Source organism: Ambystoma mexicanum, chromosome 2q (genome assembly GCF_040938575.1).
Source record: "Ambystoma mexicanum isolate Mex_15411 chromosome 2q, UKY_AmexF1_1, whole genome shotgun sequence".
Classification (NCBI taxonomy): domain Eukaryota; kingdom Metazoa; phylum Chordata; class Amphibia; order Caudata; family Ambystomatidae; genus Ambystoma; species Ambystoma mexicanum.
Genome location: NC_090924.1, coordinates 666,787,003 through 666,797,695, shown reverse-complemented (window position 1 = coordinate 666,797,695; position 10,693 = coordinate 666,787,003). Strand labels below are relative to the sequence as shown.

The window sequence follows — 10,693 nt, the reverse complement described above, 5'->3', positions numbered from 1 at the left end:
AATACTTAAGAATGACAATGTAACTAAAGCTTTAAGAAAAACAAGTACGAAATGATAAAGTAATCATGTATGCAAAAAGAAGATGAAGTAACTTGTCGATCAATAAGTTTTAATACGCAGTAATGCTAGGTAGATGAGACGCAGCGAAGCTTGCTATAGAGGAATATAAAATGTGGCTAGGAAGGCAATGATTGGAAAATGGATGATGGCTCGTGTGAAGATCCATTTACTACCTCAGAAACAGATCGGGGCTGAAGAGTCAGGAGATGCTCAAAAACGGCATTGTGCGCAAACAAAGAGAAATCTATGTTGGCCTGGTTTCAAGGATGCTGTTTCAAGAAATAACTGCAAAGCACAAAGAGAACCAGACAGATAAAGCCGTGAGCGTGAGACATATTTCTCTTAGATTAACGGAGATGAAAACATGTGCAAGAGCCAAGTATTGAACATGTAACTCCTTATTAACAGTGAATGAGGAGTGAGCAAGTCTCTAGAAACCAAAGGATTAATAACAACCAGCTAAATTGAACCAAATAGCAGTAAATAGGTAGTCGAAATGGACAGGTTTTCAATCTCCTCACACCTGAGCAGAAATCGAAAAACAAGGGTTATTTATTAAGCTGCAGTTGAAGATAGTGATGTGTTCATACTCCCTCGAATGTCCTAGAACAGAAAGAAGACTATGAGGTCAACTACAGACAGGAAATTTTGGCTGATGTTCAAACTGATGAGAGATGATGGACTAATTGCAAAAGTGGGGAGTAATCTAACGTAACTCAAGGGTTTCAATTTCGTTACATGCTGCTAGCAAGCCGAAAGTCCAAGGTTCGGTGGGATGGCAACCAATCAGTGGGTCTGTGGGGCAACCTGCTATACAATGTTATATAGACCAATCCACTGCCATGTTGTCTGCTATGATCAGTATTATATACCAATTTAGAGGTAGTTCCAGGTGTTTCTTACAGATAAGAGACCACCAATGAAGTACTGACCTGTATATTTTCTATAAGTAGACATGTTCCCCTAACCAATCCCTTCCGCCAGTAGGTTATACAGTTTGCCACGCAGGATGACATCATAAATGATGCACATTGGGGTATAAGACCTCTGTGTAATCAAGTTTGTTTGTGTGTGTGTGCAAACATCAGTCCAATGTTCGTCAGTATAACCTGCTTTGTTAAATTGAGAATAATGTAGTACCTTGCCATATTCTTTGATTCTGTCTGGTTATTTGGTCTGAGATCTTCATTGGTAGAACAAGAGGCACTTCAAGGTGCTAGAGCACACTATCACCCACTCCCTTTTCCGCCACCCACTCACCTTATCCCCAACTCTCTCTCCCCCACCCGCCTTACCTCCACTCTCTCGACCACACTACCCACCCTACCCCCATTCTCTCTACCCCACCCTACCTTTACTCTATCTACCCATCCACCCTAACTCCACTTTCTCTATCCCCACTCGCTCTACACCCAGCCACCCACCCTTCCTCCTCTATATCTTTCCCCACCATCCCTTTACCTCACTTGCTCTACAGCCACCCTCCCAACCCCATCTATCTACGCACCCTTCAGCCAATTAGCCACTATATCAATCCCCACCCAACCTATCCACAACTCCCTCTATCCCTACCCACCCAACCTATCCCCAAGTCCTCTACCCCCAGCCACTCAATCCCCACTCTTTAACCCCACCTACCCAACATTCACTCTCTCTACGCCCACCCACCCTATGTTTACTCTACCTACCCTATCTACCCACTCCACCCTAACTATCCCCACTCGCTTAACCCCCAGCCACCCACATTTCCTCCTCTATCTCTATCCATCTTTCGAATCTCCCGCCGAATCGATGCCTCTTCCCGCCTGCAGCCCGCAGCCTGATACGGCTTCCCGCCCTGCCGCCTCCACCCCCCCACCATAAAGGGAGACAGGGCTCACCGCCAGGCGAAGCCGCGAGGGGAAGGCCAGAGGACAAGGCCTGCACTCCTCTTTGCAGCACCGCTGCGAGTGCCTCCATCAGCTGTGCTCGATCAGCTGTCTGCTGACTTTAATCTTCATTTCGGAGCCCCAGCTGATCCAGCGCGTCTCGCGCATATTGCAAAGGCCTCCACCATGGAAGGCATGATCACCGCCTACAATGCTTTTAAAAAAGCATCTTTCGAATCTCCCGCCGAATCGATGCCTCTTCCCGCCCGCAGCCCGCAGCCTGATACGGCTTCCTGCCCTGCCGGCTCCACCCCCCCCACCATAAAGGGAGACGGGGCTCACCGCCAGGCAAAGCCGCGAGGAGAAGGCCAGAGGACAAGGCCTGCACTCCTCTTTGCAGCTCTTCGCTGCTCGAAGTCTGCCGTTTGCCGTGGAACCCTGCCCGATGTACAAGGTAAGGAGTCCCTAACTCCTGAGCTACTCAAAGCACTTGCTTCCAGACTTCAGCGTCTGCGTGCCCGCACCCTTACATGTGCACTGCACTCAAAACGTTTGCCCACAGACGTTCGCAACACACGTCTGCAATCCAGGTCCCTGAAGCCATCCACCAGCCTTAACGTTCCTCCCTCAGCAACTCATAAATCCCACAGGCTGCGCCACACCATGACCCCCTGCCCACACAGTATACAAGGCCCCAACCATAATGCAACTGGAACAATGGCTAAGACTATCGAAAATGTGCCCCCACTACTTTAATGTGAATACCGCAATGTGCAATTCTTCTACCACAACCTTGCTACCCACTGATGCAAATGCTACTTTACCTGTGTCTAGGACCCCAGAAAATGTGCCCCCCACTACTTTGAATGTGAATACCGCAATGTGCAATTCTTCTACCACAACCTTGCTACCCACTGATGCAAATGCTACTTTACCTGTGTCTAGGACCCCAGAAAATGTGCCCCCCACTACTTTGAATGTGAATACCGCAATGTGCAATTCTTCTACCACAACCTTGCTACCCACTGATGAAAATGCTACTTTACCTGTGTCTAGGACCCCAGAAAATGTGCCCCCCACTACTTTGAATGTGATTACCGCAATGTGCAATTCTTCAACCACATCCATGCGATCCACTACCACCAATACCACCCCTGAACCCCACCTCAAATGTGCCCTCATCAACGCCCGATCCATCAATGCTCACGCCCTAGACATCCACAACCTCATCACCACCCTAGATCTAGATCTTCTAATGGTCACTGAGACCTGGCTACACGAAGCCTCAGGCCCCGCTCTATCCCTCGCTCTCCCACAAGGCTATGCTATCACAAGACAAGATCGCCTGACCACAGGAGGCAGTGTCGCTCTCACAGCCAAAGACTCGATCACCATCAGAAAAATAGACAAAACTATCAACGATAACAGCGACTACCTTCAATTGAAACTCACTATCTCACACCACTGCACCATCACCCTACACCTCATCTATCAGCCACCAGGCCCCTTGGGAGACTTTCAGGCCTCCCTCACCCACCTCCTGGCTGACAACCTAAAAAAGTCATCCAAAGCCATTCTCCTCGGTGACATCAACCTAGGCCTAAATGACACCTAAGACCCTGCTGCCAAATCACTTGACGCAGCCCTAGCCACTCTAGGATTCGCCAATACCATCACAGACCCCACTCATGCCCTAGGCAGATCATTAGACTGGATAGCCCATCACAACTGCCCCCTCACAGTCACAGGCAATACCCCCACCCCGTGGTCCGACCACCACACCATCACCTTCAACATCCCCACCAACACCCCATCCTCCCTCCCCCAACCCTTACTACCAGCCCTCACAAGAAGTGGCCGCCAATTAACTAAAGAAAGACTCTTACCCTTCCTACAGGGACCTGCCTTTAGACCTCCCTTCTCCAACGACCCAGAAACTCTTGCCAAGAAGTACGACTATGCTATCTCGTCAGCAATCAATGCTATCGGCCCACTTAAACCGCGCAAAACCAAACCTACCAGACACACTAATGCTTGGTTCACCCAAGACCTTCTCAAATTGCGCACTGACAAACGAGCAGCTTTAGCCCAATGGCAATCATCCCATGATGATAAAGACAAACTCAACTTCAAATCCCTCGCAAATGATTATAAGAAAGCCATCATCAAAGCCAAATCCTTTGAAGATAGAATCTCTGAGGCCAAATCAAACTCCAAGGAATTGTTCGCCATATTCAGGGAACTTGAGACCCCTACACCCACCCCCCAAAACTTCACCAAAGATAAAGCATGGTGCGATGACATCCAAACAGCCATGCAAAACAAGATCAGCTCTCTCCAAACCAAAATTCGGAATACCAAACTAGCGCTACCTACCCCCCCTATCCCCCCCACCAACCCCCACCCTCTCCTCATCCACAGAGGCCCCCCCTACCTTCTCATTTAAAACCATCCAGGAGAAAGACATGATTAACATCATGAAAAACATAAAACCATCCAATTGCAAAGGAGACCCCTGCCCCGCCTCCATCATCAAAGACTGCGCAGACACCCTTGCCCCTTTCCTAACAGCCTTCGTCAATGCCTCCTTCACCCTGGTGAAAGTCCCCTCATGCCTCAAGGAAGCATGGGTCCGACCTCTCATAAAAAAACAAACACTTGACCCCACCTCCCCTAACAACTACCGCCCCATAACCACAGTCCCATTCCTCCTCAAGATTCTAGACAAGGCAGCCTACCTGCAGGTCCAGCACTTCCTCGAAGAGCACAACCTCCTAGGACTAAGACAATCTGGCTTTAGGCCTAGACACTGGACAGAAACCGCCCTACTCGACCTCAAAAACCAAATGGATGACACAAGGGACCAAGGCAAACCTATCCTGCTCCTCCTCCTCAACCTCTCTGCAGCTTTCGATCTTGTAGATCACGACATCCTTTGCCATCACCTCACCTCCATAGCCAACTTCTCCCAAGAAGCTACCACATGGATCACCTCCTTCCTCCAAGGCAGGACCATGCAGGTCTTCTCTGACTCTCCCCTACCCTATACAACATCTTTACCTGCCCCCTCTTCCTTATCCTCGAAGCCATGGGCATCTCATACACCAACTACGCCGACGACACTCAGATCCTTCTCACATTAACAGGTGACTATGACACTGACTGCGCAACTCTCAACAACATATATAACACAATCCAAATGTGGATGGCCATCAACGGCCTTTGCCTTAATTCCGACAAAACTGAGCTCCTACTTGTAGGTTCCCCAGACACCCTCAAGAAACTTGACGCCCAGTTTAGCCACTTCACCATTGACTCAATCAGAATTGCAGTACTGGACACAGTAAAAACACTAGGGGTCTATTTTGACTCCAACTTGTCCTTGACCAGACAAGTAAATGCAATCGCCTCCTCTGCGGCTTACCATGCAAAACTCCTCAACGCAATCAGGCCGTTTCTGTCCAAAGACACTTGCACCAACATAGCCAGAGCCATAACTGGTTCCCGGCTAGACTACTGTAATGTTCTCTTTCTAGGGACCTCTAACAAAAACCTCGAGAAGCTGCAAGTAATCCAGAACAGCGCCCTGCGTGCTGCACAAGGCATTGCCAAGAGAGAGCACATCACTGCTGCTAGAAATCCCACTGGCTCCCCATAAAGGAAAGGATTTTATTCAAAGCGTTAAGCATCACCCACAAATGCATCCACCTCTCAGCCCCAGCGTACCTATCCCAGAGAATCCACCCGGCCGCCTCCACCAGACCCACCAGGACACCCTATGCCAATATGCTCTCCGTACCCAGGGTAAAAAGAGCCAGAGCAGGTGGCGCCAGCTTCCCCTACCTTGCTGCTCTACATTGGAACACCCTGCCCACGTCTCTGTGAGCTGAACCCTCATTAATTGCCTTCCGCAAAGCCATGAAAACTACCTTGTTCACCTAACCAACCCCACATGTTTAAACCTTCATGACTAACATGTATGATGTACTATGGTGTATGATGTATTATGGTGTATGATACTCCTTATCGCTCAACACATGATCTTGCCTTACTGTAACCCATGGCACAACCTGTACTTGTACCTGTAACTAAGTTCCCCGACAAGTAACAGTGCCACAATGCCCTAGGGCTGCCTGCGCGCTATATACATGTAATAAATAAATAAATAAATAAATATCCCCACCATCCCTTTCCCCCACTCTCTCTACCCCCACCCACCTGATCCCATCTATCCACCCACCTCATTAACCACTCAATCAATCCCCACCCACCCAACCTATCCATAACTCATTTTATCCCCACCCACCGAACCTAGCCCTTAAGTCCTCTACCCCCAGAATTCCCCACTCTCTCTAACCCCACCTACCCAACTTTCACTCTCTCTAACCTCACTCATCCACCATACCACCACTCTCTCTCCTCAAACCCACCCACCCTACTTCAACTGCCTCTACTGCCACCCATATACCATACCTCCCTTCTCTCTACCCCCACCCACCCTACCTCTCCTCTCTCTGCTCCCACCAGCCCACCCTACCTCCCCTCTCTTAACTCCCACCCACCCTACTCCCACTCTCTTTAGCCCAAGCACCCTACCCCCACCCTCTCTACTCCCACTCATATGCCCAACCACCACCCTCCCACCCAATCTTCACTCACCATACCACCATTCATTACCCCACTCTCGCTACCAACACCCGCACACCCTAACCACACTCTCTCTACACACACCCACTCTACCACCACCCAACCCACACTCTGTCTACCCCCACCTGTCCTATCAGCCACTCGCTCTACCAGGTCCCACCCACCCTATCCAAATCTCTCTGCCCCCACCCAGTCTCCCTCCACTCTCTCTACATCCACCACCCACCCTACCCAAACACTCACTATACCAACCCACCCAACCTTCAGTCTCCCTACCACCACACTAACTCCACTCTCTCTACCCCCACTTTCTCTATCCCAGTCACCCACCCACTTTTTCCCTCACTTGCTCTTCCCCCTCCCACCCTATCCACCACTAAATATATATCCCCACATGCCCAATTTATCCACCACTCCCTCTATCCTCACCCACCTAACCTATCCCCCACTCCCACTACCCCAATATCCCCACTCTCTCTATCCACACCCACCCACCCTACCTCACTGTCTATCCACATCCACCCACCCCACCTCACTCTCTATCCACACCCACCCACCTCCACTCTCTCTAGCCACACCCACCCAGCCTACCTCTACACTCTCTACCCCCACCTACCCACCCTACCTCTTTTCTCCATACCCCCACTCACCCTGCCCCCCACTTCATCTACCCCCATCCACCCTACCTCCTCTCTATCTACCCTTAACCACCCACCCTACCTCCACTCTCTCTACATAACTTCACTCTCTCTCTGCCTCCACACTCTCTTCCCAACACCACTCTCTCTACTCCCACCCACTCACCCAACCTCCACTCTCTCTGCAACCACAAACCCTACTGACACTCTCTCTACCCCTACCCATCCTACCTCCACTCTCTCTACCCCACCAATCCACCCTACCTCCACTCTTTACCCCAACCTGTCCACAGTACCCATCTCTCTACCAGACCCACCTTACCAAACTCTCTCTTTCCCAAACAACCACCCACCCAACACCCCTCTCTACCCTACCCACCCTACCTACTGCACTCTCTTTACCCCCACCCACCCTAGCTCACTCGCTTTTTAAAACCTGCCTCTACTATCTCCACCTCCAACCACCCACTGTACCACTGCCCATCCTCTGAAACCGCACTTTCTCTATCCCTACCCCCACTCTCTCTACAGCTACATTACCCCCACCCACCCTACAGCTATTCTTTCTACTCCCCACCCCTTCCTAGCCCCATCCACTCTACCCCACTCTCTCTACCACACCCCACCCAACTCTGTCTACAACCCAACTCTCTACCCTGTCGCTCTCATCCTTCCTTTCACACTGTCACTTTATTTCTTACCATTTCACTCGCAACCTTTCTCGCTCATATATCCTTTTGTTCATAGTCAATGGCACCCACTCTCAATCATTTCCTTCCTTGCTCTATCATCCTTCCTTCCCATTCTCTTGCACAGTAGCATAATTTATCGCATTCTCTTTTGAAATGTTACCCTCCCCTCCTTGCACCCTGCTGCATATAAATGCAAAATGCAAAGAACAGTAGTAAATGGCAGAACTATTGGCTTTGTCAATGCATCAGTATCACGTCAGGGTGGCAGTGTTTTTCTAGGATTACTCAACAACTTTGGCAAACATCAGTAATTGACTATTGAATGATCTTAACTCATCCTTGTCGTCTGGGACCATTACCTTTAGATTGCCTTCACTATTTTCAGGTGTGTGTCACGATGTACTCCTTTTGATCCTGTTCCTATCACTTGGGGGCCTGAGTTGGGATGTATTCCCTATTGAACTTTCCGTCTGAAAATTATGTGACAATGATGTGTTGAATTGGGAGCGCAAAATCTTTATTGTCCATGTTACTTCCCTTCCGGATCCATTCCAGCTTTTTGGCAGCCAGTATGCTGCTTTAATCAAAAGACTATGGGCCTCATTCCGAGGCTGGCGGTAAGGGGTTAACAGCGCTGGTAAGGGTTCCGGTGCCATTAACCACTTACCGCCGCATTACAAGGTCCTTTAGCGGGGCCTGCTAAATGCAGCTGGTTTTACCAGGCGCCCTTAGTGGGAGCCGCTAAAGCACTAGGGAGTTAATAACGGGCCCGTTATTTATGGGCCTGTTAGCTCCCTCTTCATTCCCATTGACCCCTATGGGGGCTCAAATGGGAATGGGGATGGGTAAAGTGAATGAGGAATTACCTTGTCCTTCAAGGTTGGAATGGCCCGCTAATTCCTCTTTCAAGGAGCCCGGACCCAAATTTGGAGGCAGCCATGCCGCAAATAGCGGCATGCTTACCTCCAAATTCGTAATGACCCCCTATTCTTTCCGGAATGCCTGGCCCACTGCTTCATCTCCACCCTTGCAGGTCAAGGCTGGGTGGAGGATAAGGAGCAACTGTAGCTGGCAGATGCAGCAAGCAGCACACCTGAGATGTGTGCTCGTTCTCCAGCTTCAAAAGCCTCAGTTTGCTTCAGTCCAGCGCTGGTCATTGATGCAGTGTTCCTGTTTGTGACCAGTCCCTTGTTCCTGGTTCTTAACTTAGTGTCTAGTTCCTAGTTTCTATTTTCATGTTCCCTTTTCCCAGGATTTCGAATTGAGTGTGCTTATTAGTAATTTCTGCTTCCTGGATTCACTTTCTGTCTTCCTCTGTTCTGCAGTCACCACTTTCCAGTGCTTTCCCTTTTCTGTGATGCCCAGTTTGTCTGTGTTCTTTATTCCTTTGACTTTGCCTTATTCTTCAGTGAAACCTTGATCCTTTAGTCACTCCTCTTTTAAAGATTTAGTTATTTCACCCATTTTGCCTCTCCTTCCCTGGGTGGGGGGGGGGAGTTTTTGCCTTTGTAGTTTTGTTTTCCCTGCTCCTGTTCCTTTACTTTCTCTGGGAGTCTGTTCCATGTTTTCCCATGCACGTTTCCTTTTGTTCCCTATTGATTATATTAGTCTTGGTGTGCTGTTGTAGCCCGCTCCTGTGTGAATGTCTATGCTTTCCTCACTATTCTGTAATCACTATTCATACTTGCCCCTTGTCAGGAGTTGTATGCATTAAGTTATACTCCCGTTGCTGTTATAGCCTTTCTGGGTCCCTGATTGATAAATAGGGATTGTGGGCTTTGCTGCCATTTCAGGTGGTATTTCTCATCATCATGAGTATTGTCTTTAAGATATCTTATACAATACCATAAAGGGTGTTGGTTCACAGATTCTGTCGTACCTTGCCCTGTATGCGGGCTTAGCGCTGACAGTTCCTGTAACAGCAATTGTGGTTAAGGAGCTTGCCGACTTTCTTTGTAATCACAAGATACTTCTAAGTGCTTACCCCAGATCCCATTTCACATATTTGCATTCTTATCACGCCCTACTGCGTTTTATCTTACATGTATCTTGGGTCCTGAGTGTATGTTGTTTGACTCAATGCTCTTCACTGTGTGATCTTGTGCACATTTCCCTTGCCTTATTCACTGCCGTTGTCCTCTCATGACACTGTGTTTCATCCCCATTTTCATATTTTAACCCAAATGTTATTTTATTATTATTTTCTCAAATTTGCGTGTCATCCTTGCGCAGGGGCCATGTTAATCTTCTCTGTATCGTTCCAATTTTAGTATATGTGCTACAGAAGCGAGCAAATTTTTAACCCAAATGTGTGACCGTATACTGACACTGTTCTATGTGTATGCCCATGCCCACTTCCTTCAGTTTCCTTAGCACCATATGCATCAAATGATCCTACTCCTCCAGAATCCTGGAAGCAGTCCACATGTCTTCTTGACCATACGTACTCATGTCTCTTTGGGAAAGAGGCTCTCCATGATTCTCTCGAAGACCACACTAGCAGATGGGCATTTGTTTTGTTGTAGCAGTATGCCTCATGGGCATCACAAAGGATGTTAATCTTTTGGACTCAAAGCGTAGACCTCCATGATGCTAAGCAGAGATTAATTCCAGGATTTGAAACCTCTTCACTCCCCCCCATGGTAGGGTAAGCAAAATCCCCTTCATATTTGTGTGATTCTACTCAGATCACTCATTTGTGTCACAAAAGTGCACAAATAATGTAATCATCCCTTCCTGCGACCAGTACAGAGAAAGCCATATGCACGATTCTGTGGGCTCTGTGACT

General features: G+C 48.7%; 1 non-coding gene across 1 annotated transcript; it reads right to left on the bottom strand.

The window, feature by feature from the left end:
- Positions 1-10,092: 10,092 nt before the first annotated feature.
- LOC138570481 (U6 spliceosomal RNA) lies at positions 10,093-10,199 on the bottom strand. Its single transcript, XR_011303528.1, has one exon. It is a non-coding gene; the product is annotated as a U6 spliceosomal RNA (small nuclear RNA).
- Between the last annotated feature and the right edge of the window lie 494 nt (positions 10,200-10,693).